Source organism: Schistocerca cancellata, chromosome 5, assembly GCF_023864275.1.
Source record: "Schistocerca cancellata isolate TAMUIC-IGC-003103 chromosome 5, iqSchCanc2.1, whole genome shotgun sequence".
In the NCBI taxonomy this organism is placed as follows: domain Eukaryota; kingdom Metazoa; phylum Arthropoda; class Insecta; order Orthoptera; family Acrididae; genus Schistocerca; species Schistocerca cancellata.
The window spans coordinates 142,589,184-142,604,877 of NC_064630.1; positions in this window are offsets into that span (position 1 = coordinate 142,589,184).

The following is a 15,694-nucleotide window of genomic DNA, read 5'->3' on the forward strand; positions in this document are numbered from 1 at the left end:
GCACTGTCCTAACACAGGGATCTCTTGACCTAAATAGGTACTTAACATTTTCGGCATGCAACGGAGGTGTGCCCAGCAGTTTGTAAGTGTCTTGATTGATCAGTGAAACTGCAGCCCCGGTATTGAGCTGGAATGCCGTGTGCTTCACGTCTGCTGTGCAGCGAGCTACCATAATTTAAGTATTAACTGTATTTTTCTTACTTGTCACTTCTTCTTCCGTGTGTATTTGCTTCTAGGAAGCTTTAATTGTCGGGTGCTATTAATAGTGTTCCATAGATTTCGTGTTTGTTTTGAATACAGTCAGAGAGAGAGTCCCTTTAGTCAACCATAGTGCCAGTAGTGCTAGTGTTTGTTTTCAATACAGTCCAGAGACAGGTAGTGCTATTTTCATTGTTTTCTACAAGAAGTGGCTAGCAACACAGTTTAGTGAATAAACAACCGTCTTTAGTGAATTAGCAGTCTAGTTAAAGGTTCGTTAACTCTCTTCAGTAAATTGATTCCTTAGGATGGATAGGATGTGTGACTGCTGTGTACGGACGCAGGAGGAGCTGGCCACTGTTCGCGAACGGCTGAGCGTGTTGATGGCCGCGGTCAGCCGTCTTCAGGCTGCTGCCTCGGAGTGTGGCGGCAGTGGGGAGTCTGGTGCGTCGCAGGGTACACCCCAGGTGTTACATGCTTCACCCACTCACCCAGCTGTCGAGACATCTTCGCGGGTACCGGGCGCGGTTGGGCCACCCTCTCCCCAAGGGGAGTGGCGGGTTCAGAAAAGGTCCCAGAACTGCTCTCATTAATAAACGGTCACAACGCCCATATAGTACTAGGAACAGAAAGTTGGCTGAAACCAGACGTAAACAGTAATGAAATCCTAAACTCAGATTGGAATGTATACCGCAGAGACAGGCTGGACAGTGAAGGGGGAGGCGTGTTTATAGCGATAAGAAGTGCAATAGTATCGAAGGAAATTGACGGAGATCCGAAATGTGAAATGATTTGGGTGAAGGTCACGGTTAAAGCAGGCTCAGACATGGTAATTGGATGTCTCTATAGGCCCCCTGGCTCAGCAGCTGTTGTGGCTGAGCACCTGAAGGATAATTTGGAAAATATTTCGAGTAGATTTCCCCACCATGTTATAGTTCTGGGTGGAGATTTTAATTTGCCGGATATAGACTGGGAGACTCAGACGTTCATAACGGGTGGCAGGGACAAAGAATCCAGTGAAATTTTTTTAAGTGCTTTATCTGAAAACTACCTTGAGCAGTTAAACAGAGAACCGACTCGTGGCGATAACATATTAGACCTTCTGGTGACAAACAGACCCGAACTATTTGAAAAAGTTAACTCAGAACAGGGAATCAGCGATCATAAAGCGGTTACGGCATCGATGATTTCAGCCGTAAATAGGAATATTAAAAAGGGTAGGAAGATTTTTCTGTTTAGAAAAAGTGACAAAAAGCAGATTTCAGAGTACCTGTTGGCTCAACACAAAAGTTTTGTCTCAAGTACAGATAGTGTTGAGGATCAGTGGACGAAGTTCAAAACCGTCGTACATTAAGCGTTAGATGAGTATGTGCCAAGCAAGATCGTAAGAGATGGAAAAGAGCCACCGTGGTACAACAACCGAGTTAGAAAACTGCTGCGGAAGCAAAGGGAATTTCACAGCAAACATAAACATAGCCAAAGCCTTGCAGACAAACAAAAATTACGCGAAGCGAAATGTAGTGTGAGGAGGGCTATGCGAGAGGCGTTCAATGAATTCGAAAGTAAAGTTCTATGTACTGACTTGGCAGAAAATCCTAAGAAATTTTGGTCTTATGTCAAAGCGGTAGGTGGATCAAAACAAAATGTCCTGACACTCTGTGACCAAAATGGTACTGAAACAGCGGATGACAGACTAAAGGCCGAAATACTAAATGTCTTTTTCCAAAGTTGTTTCACAGAGGAAGATTGCACTGTAGTTCCTTCTCTAGATTGTCGCACAGATGACAAAATGGTAGATATCGAAATAGACGACAGAGGGATAGAGAAACAATTAAAATCGCTCAAAAGAGGAAAGGCCTCTGGACCTGATGGGATACCAGTCCAATTTTACACAGAGTACGCGAAGGAACTTGCCCCCCTTCTTGCAGCGGTGTACCGTAGGTCTCTAGAAGAGCGTAGCGTTCCAAAGGATTGGAAAAAGGCACAGGTCATCCCCGTTTTCAAGAAGGGACGTCGAACAGATGTGCAGAACTATAGACCTATATCTCTAACGTCGATCAGTTGTAGAATTTTGGAACACGTACTGTGTTCGAGTATAATGACTTTTCTGGAGACTAGAAATCTACTCTGTAGGATTCAGCATGGGTTTCGAAAAAGACGGTCATGTGAAACCCAGCTCGCGCTATTCGTCCATGAGACTCAGAGGGCCATAGACACGGGTTCCCAGGTAGATGCCGTGTTTCTTGACTTCCGCAAGGCGTTCGATACAGTTCCCCACAGTCGTTTAATGAACAAAGTAAGAGCATATGGACTATCAGACCAATTGTGTGATTGGATTGAGGAGTTCCTAGATAACAGGACGCAGCATGTCGTTCTCAATGGAGAGAAGTCTTCCGAAGTGAGAGTGATTTCGGGTGTGCCGCAGGGGAGTGTCATAGGACCGTTGCTATTCACAATATACATAAATGACCTGGTGGATGACGTCGGAAGTTCACTGAGCCTTTTGCAGATGATGCTGTGGTGTATCGAGAGGTTGTAACAATGGAAAATTGTACTGAAATGCAGGAGGATCTGCAGCGAATTGACGCATGGTGCAGGGAATGGCAATTGAATCTCAATGTAGACAAGTGTAATGTGCTGCGAATACACAAAAAGATAGATCCTTTATCATTTAGCTACAAAATAGCAGGTCAGCAACTGGAAGCAGTTAATACCATAAATTATCTGGGAGTACGCATTAGGAGTGATTCAAAATGGAATGATCATATAATGTTGATCGTCGGTAAAGCAGATGCCAGACTGAGATTCATTGGAAGAATCCTAAGGAAATGCAATCCTAAAACAAAGGAAGTAGGTTACAGTACACTTGTTCGCCCACTGCTTGAATACTGCTCAGCAGTGTGGGATCCGTACCAGATAGGGTTGATAGAAGACAGAGAGAAGATCCAACGGAGAGCAGCGCGCTTCGTTACAGGATCATTTAGTAATCGCGAAAGCGTTACGGAGATGATAGATAAACTCCAGTGGAAGACTCTGCAGGAGAGACGCTCAGTAGCTCGGTACGGGCTTTTTTGAAGTTTCGAGAACATACCTTCACCGAAGAGTCAAGCAGTATATTGCTCCCTCCTACGTATATCTCGCGAAGAGACCATGAGGATAAAATCAGAGAGATTAGAGCCCACACAGAGGCATACCGACAATCCTTCTTTCCACGAACAATACGAGACTGGAATAGAAGGGAGAACCGATAGAGGTACTCAAGGTACCCTCCGCCAAACACCGTCAGGTGGCTTGCGGAGTATGGATGTAGATGTAGATGTAGATGTAGATGTAGAATGGTATCACTTTGCCGTTAATGTCCAAGTCCACAAAAAGTTTATTGTCCTGCTGACGACAAGAGCGAGTGTCTCGTGCAACGTGAACTGACACTGGTACAAAATCACTTGCGACTTGACGGGAGTTCCGGCGTCGACGACGCACACTATTTGTGGGACGAACACAGTCACTGTTAGAGAGAGTGGCACTGGGCGGAGTGGCATGAACTATATGAATTTCAATGGGCGAGGTGTCGCGAGCCTGAGTATCCTTGGTTCGACTCCGATTTCGGCGTGAAGCAAAGGGCCTGGAATGGTTTTGAGCTGACGATCTGAGCTTTTTCTGGCAAACAGTTTGAACATGTCCTTTTTATTACAGTAAAAGCAAATAGCTTGGCGTGACGGGCAATTTTCACGCGAATGTCTAGTAGCACACCACGGGCATGATTTGAGTACTGCATTTGCTTGCCGGCGCAGTACATGTTACTGAGAGCCTGGCGTCAGCGGCGTGGCCTGGCGCGAGGACTGTTTACTGTTCTGTGCAGCTCGCCCGGTGGGCCGGTAAACCTGACACACGGGTGGCGAAGTTGAAAATGATTCCTGAGCAAAGTCAAGTGTGTCCTGGCGATCCAATATGTCCATCACTTGTTGAAGGGAGGGATTGACTAGTTTCAAAATCTGTTCCCTTATACGAACATCAGAAAAGTTCTGTGCAATTGCATCAAGTACAATAGTATTTGAATAAGGGAGTCCACATTGACACTCAAAAGCACAATCCCTAGGAGGCCTTGCAAGGTTGCAACCCACTCCCTATTAGTCTGACCTGCCGTACGTTTTGTACGAAAGAAGGTATACCGTTTGGCAACGACATTGACTGAGTCTTTGAAATATGCATCTAATGCAGACAAAATTTCGTCGTAGGACAGAGTTGCTACGTTGCGTCGGGGAAATAATTTGACTATCACACAGTACGAGTGCACCCCGACGGAGGACAATAAAAACGGCTGCTGCTCGTTACCTTGAAATCTGTAGGCGAACAGATGGAATCCAAATTGGCGTGACCACTACGTCCAGCTTTCCAGTGCAGCATCAAAAGGACGAAAAGTTGGTGCTACTGCGTGTTGTGGCTGCGTTAGCGGTGGAGCGGCGGCTGCCGCGTCGTTTTGCATGCACGTTGACCCTGGACGAGCTGTCCAAGGGCATCCAGTAAGGCCTGCGTCTGCTGATTCTGTAAGCGATAAAATTCGGACAGTACATCTGGAGATAGTGGCGAAGCCATTACACAAGTAAATCAGGGCAGTATAGTTACGAACGCGGTGTTGCCTCGTCGCCAATGTTGTGGGTTGGCACGAGAGCCAACACCGTATTATTAGAGAAAGCCGAAAGGCACGCGTTTTAGCTCACGCAGGCTGGCGTGAGGTCTGGAACAGGACAAGAAAATTAGACTTTAGAAAAACGGATGTAGCTGGTGGAATACTTAATTTAATCCATTAATGATGAGCGTTGCTCTTGACTGTACATGATTCATATCAATAGTAACTGTTACTGGCGCCTTGCTAGGTCGCAGCAAATGACGTAGCTGAAGGCTATACTAACTATCGTCTCGGCAAATGAGAGCGTATTTTGTCAGTGAACTATCGCTAGCAAAATCGGTTGTACAACTGGGGCGAGTGCTAGAAAGTATCTCTAGACCTGCCATGTGGCGGCGCTCGGTCTGCAATCACTGATAGTGGCGACACGCGGGTCCGACGTATACTAATGGACCGCGGCCGATTTAAAGGCTACCACCTAGCAAGTGTGGTGTCTGGCGGTGACACCACACCTAGACAAACGTATTTTCGAAATTTCGTTACCTTACTGGAGTCGAGAACAAGGATCGTGATTACTTTAAGGAACACAGTGGAAGGGTGGCGCAATTTGATGCGTCATTTATCATTTCCAAACAAATATTTTTATTTAATAACAATTCAATTATGAGTCAGCTGAGAGCTACCAGGATTAATGCGAATTACATTCCAATAGTTAAGATTTTTAAATTAAATTAACAATGTATAGGAACATTTGCATTATATCTAAAATTACAAACAGAACTCAAATATTTCAACTGTATAACACAGTAGTGACCAAACAATTAATTAAACAAACCTGCGGCGGCAGTCTGTCCCCGCAACTAAATAACAAGAGTCGGCTAATCCCGCAACATGGCTTGAATATAAGTTCACCAAACATTAAATAAAAAAACATAAAAATGCGTACATCTGCCCGTTTATTCTGCTCTCTTATAGACAAAATACAGCCAAGCTGTCCAAAGGCTACCCACATGTAAAACCGAGCAGTAGCAGTACTTCACTGATTGGCGACAAACCTGTTCCACATAAATCACGCTAAGTACTTCAATAAACTGCTAGACCCAAAAACGAAATTGAAGTGATAATGACAATAACCCTTACTTTTTCTAAGAAATGAAGACACTCAGTTCTCAGTTTGCCCAAAGCCTTTCATCACACGCCCACAAGCACCTTATAACAACAGAAATACTGAATCAATTGCTTCCTAATCCTGTGACAACCCTCCCCCCCCCCCCCCATGGCACGATACCAAAGAATAACAACAAACTGCTCAACTTGAGGCTGGAACGAGAGATCCGCAGAATCGCATGTGAACTGCCAACACTCCGTCCTCGTGCGATGGCCGGAAAGCCGCCGAAGCAGAAGCCCTTGCCCGGACCAGTACATACACAGTAATATTTAAACAGGCAATTGAAAATTCAGCTATTAAAACGTCAATATGGGAGCGGCTAGTCCCGGCGGAGGTTGAAGTCCTCCCTCGGGCATGGGTGTGTGTGTTTGTCCTTAGGATAATTTAGGTTAAGTAGTGTGTAAGCTTAGGGACTGATGACCTTAGCAGTTAAGTCCCATAAGATTTCACACACATTTGAACATTTTTTTGTAACCAGAAGAGCTTAACACGGTTTAAGAAAGTGTGCAAATACAAGCACGCACACATATATGATCCACACGTGCGTACCTTTCGGCCGAGCGAACACGATTGTAGTTGCGCCCTCGGCAAGAGATTCAGAGTGGATGGAGAAGTGTATGGACATTTTTTTTCTTAGTGGAGACTCTGTGTTGGTAGGACATGTATTGTAAAGTGAGACGCAAGGAAATGTAAAATGAGGTTGGATGTTGTTGGTGATGTTTGGTTTGTGGTATTATTGACAAATATATACCTTTTGAAACTGGATGTCACAGGAAGAAGGCAAAATTTTCTAAATACATTGTTTGATCTTTAACAAAATATTTCTTTTGCTAACCATATGTCTCCTAGTTGCCAGAGTCTATAGCAGTTAGAATCCATTTATTTAGCTGGCTGTAGTTGCTGCTTTGTGTAATTGCTATAGTTTGTGTTACGAAGACTTTCTATGAGGTAAGTGACTTATAAAAAAGGTAATGGAGTACGTGATTGAAATGAGTTTAGGCAATTAACAGAGTTGGAGGTAGTTTCATACTCCTTTAATTTCATATTTTTTGGATTTTTATTATTGTTAGGATTTCTTGCTATTAAGACTTAACAGTCCATTGAAATCCATTTAAAACACGTATTTTTCGATCCAGTTTGAAATAAACAGGAATCACTGATGTAAACAAAAGACAATGGTTTAGGTAAACCTATACGTACAAAGTTGATACAATGATTGTATTGAAGGATATAAGTCCTGCAATTGGTAGGAATATTTAGGATTAAAGTAATTAGGTGAAATCAGGAACAAATGATGGAGTACATTAGTCAAAATCATTTCTTTGAAACTGTGATGGATTTGTGTTAAAAAAATAACTAAATTAAAGTCTGTTGTGTTTAAAACAAAAACCAACTGAGAGAATCAAAACTGATTAGAAAATTAAAATGTAATTAGCTTAAATGTTAAAAGTGGCGTGTAAACATAGGTAGTTCTTCAGGCATAGGTTCAGTTTCCGGATTGAGACACACAGTCCCAAAGGGGTCACCAAAAAGCATAAGGAAAGTGGATTCCTAGCCAGCTCATACCGGGCAGAATTAACAGTTTTTAAGTACAGTACTTATTAAACAGTCTTCATAGATAATCTCAAACAAATGCCAAGGAGACCAATAGCTTCACGACTCGAGGCAGGCACCGCTGCTGCTCGTGGCTTCTAACAAGTTGTTCAATACATCTCGGCATATTTAGTACAACACAGTTGACTGATGTACGTCATAATTAGGTTGCACGCGACAAAAGCCTCTCCTTGCCCACTAAACTCGGCGGTAGCAACCTTCAAAGGCGCAGGAAAACGCGGGCCCCACAGCCCAACGGTCAACAGTGTTAACTCGTTGCAGTAGCCTGGACGTCAAGTACTCAGGCACACCCGTCCACCTCCATGTCCGACACACCACTCGCCGCCACACAGCCCCAGAGGAAGGCCCTAACTCAGCAAAGATGATACGGCGGCGGTTAGAGTCGAAGGAACGTGCGCAGAAGTGGCGCGAGTAGGATCATGCGCGGACAGTACGGGATGTGTCGCTGAAGAGAGCTATAATATGACATACATCTTCCTGAGGCAGCTGGTTTAGATGCTAGTTGGTCAGTCGGTGAGGTCCTGTAATCTTGCTTGTATTCAGTTTTAAAAAACTGGCAGTCCACTTATTCTGGAGTAATGAAGTCGAACCCATCGCCTGTATTTAGGCAATATATTCGTTTGGTTAGACGTATATTTAGCTTTAACACTTAAGAGGAAAGAGCACTATCATATGCCAGCGTAGAATATAAGCTGCGATTTTTATTTTTTTCACGTAATCCCTATGAAAGTTTTGATGGTTTACCATCAGTTCAACGAGCCAAATACAGCGTGACACTTTATGACATTTGCGTCGTGTGAAACTTGCATGCTCTACAGTCCCTCGCACACATTTATTGTGACAGTCTTAATACTTCAAATAAATCTGAATTCAGTACAGCTACAATAAATCTCAAGCGTTAGTATTAACCTTTATCACACTCTCAATGCGCCAGATAAATCTTCACTACGAACCTAAAATACGTGAGAGAATCTGTACTGAGAAACTTTAATAAACTCAAGATGCTGTATTCAGTTTTATTGGATTTATTTGATAAACATGGTAACATTCGGTTTATTGGAGCTGAAGGACAGACTCCGTATGCAACAGCAGCGACATCAGGAATTTTCGCAGAGGATCCCCGGGAACTTGAGAGGCCCCGTCCACGACGAACACGCCTTGTGCCGTCGCAGCATGTATTCTCGGTAAACCTGGCTGTCCACGACTGACGTATTTGCAGCGTCTTCCCCCAGAAGTGAAAGTTAGCACGACTTGATGCCACCACCTCCGCTCCAACCAGCGAATACAAAGCAGTGGTGTCGATCTGCAAACGGGTCACGAAATGAGATGATGAGTTTTTAACAGAGGTGGGAGTTCCTATGTGATGCGACGTCCTCTTGGCTTCCTTGTACACTACTAGATGCCAACGATGCGACGTCCTCTTGGCTTCCTTGTACACTAATAGATGCCAACGATGCGACGTCCTCTTGGCTTCCTTGTACACTACTAGATGCCAATGATGCGACGTCCTCTTGGCTTCCTTGTACACTACTAGATGCCAATGATGCGACGTCCTCTTGGCTTCCTTGTACACTACTAGATGCCAACGATGCGATATCCTCTTGGCTTCCTTGTACACTACTAGATGCCAACGATGCGATATCCTCTTGGCTTCCTTGTACACTACTAGATGCCAACGATGCGATGTCCTCTTGGCTTCCTTGTACACTACTAGATAGCAATGATGCGACGTACTCTTGGCTTCCTTGTACACTACTAGACGCCAACGATGCGATGTCCTCTTGGGATCCTTGTAAACTACTATAGGCCAATGATGCGATGTCCTCTTGGCTTCCTTGTACAGCACTATGACGCGATGTCCTCTTGGGTTCCTTGTACACAACAACAAGCCAACGATGCGATGCCCTCTTGTCTTCCTTGTTCACTACCATAAGCTAACGATGTGGTATCCTCTCTGGCTTGGGTGTACACTACTAAAGGCTGTTCTCCCATCTCTGTGCCTGCGAGTCTCTAGTGTAAAATATCCAGCGCTTTCTCTTTTATAGTTGTACGACAATACAGTGAGTGATTTCCCTGGAAACGACTGCTGACGTCATTGCTTCTCCCATTGTCTATGATCATTTTCGCTACGTACTACATTATTACACTGCATTTCACGGTCCACCAAACGATGAAAGGTATATTACTTCAATAATTGGGCTTTAAATTTTCCATCCCTGCTGAATACTTTCAGCTTATGTTCGTCAGATCCATTTTCGGTAGCTTGAAAACACCTTCCCAGACGTCGCGTATTAATCTTTTAGGACACTCTCCAGAGTAGTGCCAGTACTTCCCTCACTTTCAAAAAGTATTTGAACTGGCAAAACCTCACTGTATACATCGTTTTAACGTCAGACGGGCGACAGCAGCTGAACCAGCAGAATCGTAACCGGAAGGAGCGAGATGAGCATTCGTGTTTTTTTTTTTTTTTTTTTTTTTCCTACGATCATATGAGGTGAATATCGGAGTTGTTCCATTAACAGATCACTATCGAAAAGTCCTAAAGCCCCCTCCCAAGTACTCTCTTATTTTCCGTTTTATGCTGTGATCTCGTGACTTGCTTGTGGGCCAGATATTGACGTCTACCCTGAATGGCGGAGCTAACCCATCTTGTTAACTCACGAGTAGTTGTGGGACTGCCAGTCCTGGTCCAAGTTTAAGTCCCGGTATTGGTTAGCCTAGGTCGCAGCAAAGTTGAGAAGCTTCGTGAAGGAAACAACTTACCATCTTCCTCACAGTACTACTCTCTATGCACTTCCTAAAAAGCGAACGAAGCAGTAGTCGGTAAGTACGGCAATACTGCTTTGGTTTCAGCTGACGAATATATCAGTTCCCTTGTTTTTCAGTGTCTGTTCTCTCATGACTCAGTGAACTACACAGTGTCAAAGACGGCCGTACACGAAAAGTCCACATACATATATATTCGATTGTCAGAAATATACTGAGTTGTAACAGATAGATGAATTGCTTCTTGGTTTCTGGGTCACACAAAAAAACTCTTCGTATTGTCATATGTAATGAAAATATTATTTTAATAACTGATCCCTTACTTAGTCCACTCGGAAAGGTGAGGATAAACTTACTTTCTTTTTGCTTACAAACACTGTTGTACCAGATTTTCGTACACTGCTCTCTTAAGTACGTAGATCACCTTTGGTGTCGAACTCCTTCCTATCCACACGCAACGTATCAGCAGTAACACTTGCATTCAAACTTGGGACATTCTATGTTGCTTCTAGAACTTTCACAATGTCTTTGTTGATTATTGATAAACGTGGCCAACATTTGTGGTCATGAACTTCTGGAGAAATCCTGTCTAGGGAAAATCTTTTATGCTGTTCGAAGACAGGAGTAGTACACAACACACACTCATCTTCATACGTCTCTGATCCCACCTGAAAGATCATGTTACTGATTTCTGAAGTTTTACAATAATCTTGATGTTTACTCGCTTTTCACTTCATGTTCGTATTATTTTTTGGCACAACCCGAATCCTTTCTGATATCTGTGAAATGATCTTTCTTGAAGTTCCTAAAGGTGTCTTCAACTTTACCCCTGTTTTTTGTGGATGGAGTCAGTCAGCAGGAAGAGAGTCAAGGGCGTGTCTGACACAACTGCCAGAATCAACAAGAAGTGTCATTTTGACTCTCTTTATAAACAAAATGTTGTCTGAATAGACATCTTATTTGGACAATCGTTAGAGCAACCTCGAACCAGTGAGGTACAATACTCTCTATGAAAAAGAGTCTGTGAGGAGTCCGCTTTTGGAAATATTCATTGTTATGTTTTCCTTTGTGTCGGCAGCCGTAATTGTAAATAATGTCTCACCACACACACATTTCAAATAGCTGTGTTTATTTTCAGGATAAAATTATAAATTATACATTTCGTTTCTAATGACAACCAGAACATCATTTTCCTTTCGTCTGTAAGTCGCGTAAAGTTGCAGTTGGCACTATAAACCACTCAGAGAAGTCGTCTACCATTTGAATACCCGCGAACGAGTGTTGGGTTGAAGGGGAGTGGGCAATAAAAGAATAAGATTTATGTAACTATGACAAAAATAGCTTTACCGTTTACAAAGCAATATTCAGAATAAATACTGTCTTTTTGAAAACGAACGTCTCTGCACATCTATGAAATAAAATTCCGCTACTGAATAAGCAGCGTTGAATACCCTACACGTGTATTGTAAGTGCTTTACTCCTCCATGACTTGCTGTGGACGTGGAGGTGAGACGTCGGCCCTTATGTTCGTCCCTCGCTCCGTTTGTAATGAGAAGCAGAACGTCGTTTTCCTTTCACTTTTAATCAACACACGAGGACAGCATTTGCTACGACGCACTGAAGTCTTGAACAAGTTCCAAGCATTCTTAACCGTATTAATGTTGGTAAATACCATAAGCCATTACTCCCTTCGTTTGACTCCTGCCTTCGGGAGGAACGTGTTCGCAAAGTGAATGTAGTGTGCTCATGTATTATCATCTTGGAAGATGAACCCATAGCCGAAATTTTGACTGTTGGTTAAGCTATTACACTGGAGGGTAATGTCTCGACACTGTCCCCAAAAATAGTCGACCAGCCTTTCTGCTGGACCCACTACATGTGAGACACATTCGTTGGAACATCTCTGTGTCCATTACCTTCCACGAATATCGTCAAATAAATCCTTCGTTCGTCGACGGAAAGAGCCTGACCCCATTATTCCAAGTACCTTTGCAAATAAATTTTCGCAACCCTTCTTCGCTCATCACTGAGGCATTTATACTGTTGTTCGTAATGGACGCTACATTTTGAGCGGAACTGTCGTATTACATTCGTTTTGAGGAATGTTAAATGAATTTCCAGCGTTAGGCAGATTTATTTATTCGAACTAAACACTTTATTTCGTTTCCAGTTTTATAATTTCGTCACTTACAGAATTTTCAAGCAACCTAATGACACGACTCACGACATCAATTGTGGACAGTTTCAGATAAAAAGGAAATAATAACATACGTCCTAGGTACGTCTCACAAAAATTACATTCTATACTTACACGTGTAGGAAACAGTAAGGAAAAAGTAACTTGTGATGTTGTCTCTTCTACAACAAAAAGGCGGAAGGTATGCTCACAAGCTGTATGTAGATGCAGTAACAGTCTGACCACAAGACAAAAAGTACCGTCATTCCATATTTTTGTCGTGTTTATTTGTTTCTTTCTTTCTTTGAAGCTGACACAATGTACGTATCTTTATTACCGTCACTTCTGCTCGTACCCAAGAGAAAGAAATTACCTAGATGCAAATGAAATAAAGTGTATATTTGGAATAAACTGCGACCTGTGCCAAACCTACATAACGGGTAGTTGTAATTAAAGTACAGGTGCGGTGCTCACGGAGGTCCAGTGTACGCTGTAACTATCGTATGGCAGCGAAACTTGGTAGATATTGTAGTGCGTTAATGCGAAACCAATTTACGCTGGAAAACAAATTAGTTCCAATTCTGGCCACTAAATGTAAATCTGGCGCTGTTCATTGTTTATATGACGGTATAGCATCCACACTCACATTTGAAAAACCATAACGAGGGTTGACAGGGTGGCTATCGAGAAGAGGGACCGTGCGCTGTTAGCGAAAGTGTTTTATGTGAATGGCATCAACTACAGTGCTGGACTGAAAAAGAGTCGCCGGCCGGAAGGTCTAAGGAGGGGTCCGATGGCATTAAATGGTTTAAGGAAGATGATAATGAAACTCGAAAACACCGGTGAGATGGTGTAGCACCTGAAAGAGAAAGTCGTCCTATCCTGATAGATGTTATTGACTAGGTTTCTGTTGCTGTAACTGGCCATGGAACACGTGCAACAATTAGTGGTAGTGCTCGCGCAGTCTCATCAGAATTGTCCATTCCATGGTCAACGGTACAGATAGCTTTGCGGTCTATTTTACTCGTACCCGTACAAAACCCAGGCGGTGTAGCAAGTGAAAGCTGACGATCCGCAACACTGTCCTGAATTTGGTCTTCGGCTTTTGGCACTGGTCGAAGTTGACATATGGCGGGCAGTATTCTGTGGACTGACGACTCTCGTTTTATATTTTATACTACAGAGTTCAGTGATACACGGAACTCTGAATTTGGGGTACTTTTAAATCGCGTTTTGTGCAGGAAGAGTCGTCTGTGTGGTGTTGATTCACAAGCACCTTTATTCTCGGTCCATTCCCCTTTGAAGAGAATACACCCAGAGGGCCTGTCAGGACTACCGCGATGTCTGCATGTTGTCGAGACCTCCTTGTGCAGCAAGTAATTCCTGATTTGGAAGAGCGAAGCTGTGAGGGAAGCACTGTTTTCGAGAAGCATGGTCTACAAGACCACATGATCTGAATCCATCTGACTTGTGACTCTGGGGATACCTAAAGAACGCGTTTACCAGGAACACGTTCGGTCTCTACCTGATCTGAAGGCCAGTATACAGGAACTTGTTATTCAGATTCCATCCGCACTGCTGCGAGCAACTGTTGATCTCGTCGTTTTAAGATGCAGCATGTCGTCGACGTTTTCGGTGTAAGCAGCGGTTAATAATTAAATCAATCTTATGTCTTTCTATTTGCCTTTTTTGCACACGTCTGTTTCATAAACGATAAAAGACATATGAATACCTTTCTATACGCTTTTCTTGCATTAACAGCGCCGGATTTTAACCTCGTGGCCAAAATTGTACTAATTTTCTTTCCGTCGTAGATGCGTTAAACTGGTGTGCTAGTGAAGGTAGGTCCCATGAGGAAGACAGGCAAGTATTGCTGCATATAGCTTTTTTCTGAAGCTCCCTGTCGGAGGGATAAGGGCTAGAGAGAAAAATACTGCGTTGTTTCCCCACCAGGAAGGATTATGGGACGTGATTCGCAAGAAAACGCAAACACAGGCATGTAGCTCACAAACATTTATTACACATATCCCCAAACACAGTCTTACAAAATGTGTCACAAAACCGAGCTTTCAATAGCCACCAATAACAAATGTAATTAAAAACTTTATACAGTCTTTACGAGAGTGTACGGCATGAAGAAAGTTAAGTAAAGATCCTTCCTTTTAACTAAATAACAAATAGCCCCAGATAAATATAGCTGACAAGCATAATTGCCCACAAATTTAACAGAAATTTACCGGGACTACTTCGCCATTGGTAAAATAAGCAACAGCACGGAATATTAAATAACAAATTTTAAGTAAAGAGGCAAACCCCCAACGGGAACCTTAGACCAATAAACAGATCACAGAACAACGAAATTCCGCCAATTATATAGTGATTTATTCCACTGAACTCACTCGTGAAATTCCTTTCAAGTATAACAATATTTAGGCAGAAAGGGCAGTTATCTTAATAACCAGTTTAAGTTCCACGCAAGAGCGGGCACAGCCCCACGGATGATCCACTTTAAAGCAAGAGTGACCAAACTGTTGGGGACAGGGGAGGAACCTTGGCGCTGCCCGAACACGTTAACGAGAGGCATCTCCAATAATTAGGAGATAGAATACTCAACTTCTGTCAACTACTGGGGCGAGCAGCGACTCTGTCAGGACACAACCAAGCAGCGCCGAGCGGCACCAAGACAGCCGGCCGAGCTAACGCAGTCCGAACTTAATTCAATCAAGGCGCCGCCACCTGTATTGATCAGTCCAGTACTGATTGTGCCCGACGCTTGTAATACACTGTAACATTAAAAACGAAAAAATAAGAAAACAAAGGACAGACAAACGAACCAAAGGACACAACACAAACCCTCTTATTTCAGAGTTATGCCCCCGCCCCCTTTTAAATTTAATACCCTTAACACGTACAAGACCTCAAACAAGTATCATGGAAAACTATTCACTTCTTACACCTGACAATTCTTTACGCTTACAGGCAGACCCCAATAACATACGTAAATCTGGAAAAGTTAACGTCCTGCCGAACCAAGAGCATAAAAACCCGTAATACAGGACACCAAACTCACGGCCCCTTCAAACGGAGACCACAAAATGAATCATAAGATACTCAAGTAACATTACAAACACACTGTCTTAACACTAAA